Consider the following 2,221-nt stretch of genomic DNA (forward strand, 5'->3'; position numbering starts at 1 on the left):
GGTAGAAGTGACCTGCTATAAGAATGGGAAAGGAGGCTTCCATTTTCTATCAGAGAAAAGAAGCTTTTTGTTTGTGTCTTTAATGAGGAACTTTTGTGCTTCCCAGCTTCATTATGCAAGTTGACAATGAAAGAAATAACATCAACATTTGCATCTAACTTTTGTGCAGTATAAAAGGAAAAAACAACAACAACAACAAAAAAAAACACTTTGCGTGGCTGGAAGAAGCATATTTTTAAATGGAAAATGGACTGCACCATCCATGACTTGAAATCCCATATCTGTTTATCCTCTGTGGAAACCTTCATTTGAAATCAATTCAATAACATTTGAACTATACAATTTGTTCATCTTTAAAGTTAATGAAATAAAATTGAAACTGACTTTTTAAAAAAAGGTGATAATGTAGTTAGAGAGCATCCAAATGAAGAGAAAATCAAATAGATTTCAAGAAAAAAAATTAAAGAAATAAAAATAAACCTAATTGTAACCCAATTACTATTAAACCTAATTGTAACCCAAGTAGACCAAGTTTTACTCTTAGCCTTAGCCCAACCACCTAACACTAACCCTTGTCCTAACACTAAACAAAATCCTAGGTCTACCCTAGACCTAGCCGAGTTTCTAACCCTAACTCCTTACTTACTCCTAACCCCCATCCCCCAAAATACAGAGTCTGATGCAGAAGAAAAGTTTGATAAGCAACCTGAGAAAGACTGAAAGAGGAGAAAGGAAGGCCAATGGAGGACATGCTGTTGTTGTTGAGTGCCATCGAGTCAGTACTAACTCATAGCAACTCATACACAACATTCCTGGGCCAACCATACAATCTCTGTTATGCTTAAGCCCATGGATACTGCCACTGTGCCAATCCATCTCATTGGGGATCTTCCTCTTTTTCTCTGACCCTCCACTTTACCAAATATGATATCCTTCTCCAGTGACTGGTCCTTGCTCACAATATGTCCAAAGTATGGAAGATGAAGTCTGGCCATCCTGGCTTCCAAGGAGCACTCTGGTCATACTTCTTCCAACACAAATTTATTTGTTCTTTTGGTACTTTCAATATTTTCCTTCAACACCGTAACTCAAATGCATCAATTCTTCTACAGTCTTCCTTATTCACTAGCCAACTTTCACATGCATATGAGAAGGAAAAAAACCAAAATGGATGTCAGAAGAGACTCTGAAACTTGCTCTCCAGTGTAGAGATGCTAAAGCAAATGGAAGAAATGAGGTGGTACAAGAGCTGAACAGAAATTGTCAAATGTCAGCTGGAGAAGACAAAGTCAAATATTACAACAAAATGTCAGAAAATCAAAAGGGAAGAACACGCTCAGCATTTCTCAAGCTGAGGGAACCGAAGGAAAGTTCCAAACCTTGACTTGCAGTGTTGGGAAAAATACTGAATGATGAAGAAAGCATCAAAAGAAGATGGAAGGAATACATAGAGTTATTGTACCAAAAAGAAATGATCGATGTTCAACCATTTCAAGAGGTAGCATATAATCAAGAGTCAATGATCCTGAAGGAAGAAGTTCAAGGTGCATTGAAGTCACTGGCAAAGAACAAAACACCAAGAATAGATTTTAAAAATGGGAGATAGAGAACTTTAAATGATGCTAGACTTATAGGTGTTATTTTCTACATATTTTATCCTTGTGATTAATCATCAAGTTCACTTTTTAAAACAAGGATTTGTGATTTCTTTGGGAAAAAATACAGAGGAACAGAACTTGACTCATATCTTTTCAGTTATGAGATCTTGGGCATGTGACCTCAAGGTGGGTTTGGACTGCAAAGTCAGTGGTTCAAAGTCACCACCCACTCCTCAGAAATCCTATACAGGGTTGTTATGAGTCAGAACTGACTCGATAGCACTTTACAACAAAACAACATGGATGTAAAGTTCCTAGCATGCAAAAATTACTCATAGAAACATCCAGCTGATATGAAGTGAGAAGAGACACACAAGAATGGCCAAACCTGCAGATAGTACCCATTTGACCTAGCCTTGATGACTAGGTAAATCAGAAGTTGACTGTTGTTGTTGTTGTCAGGTGCCATCCAGTCAGAACCAACTCATAGCGACCCCATGCACAGCAGAACGAAACAATGTCCGATCCTGGGCCAACTTCACTACCGCTGCCACACTTGACGCCATCAATGATGTCACCTGACTGATCCATCTCATTGGGGGTCTTCCTCTTTTTCTCTGACC

Source organism: Chrysochloris asiatica, unplaced genomic scaffold (assembly GCF_000296735.1).
Source record: "Chrysochloris asiatica unplaced genomic scaffold, ChrAsi1.0 scaffold00065, whole genome shotgun sequence".
NCBI classification, from domain to species: Eukaryota; Metazoa; Chordata; class Mammalia; order Afrosoricida; family Chrysochloridae; genus Chrysochloris; species Chrysochloris asiatica.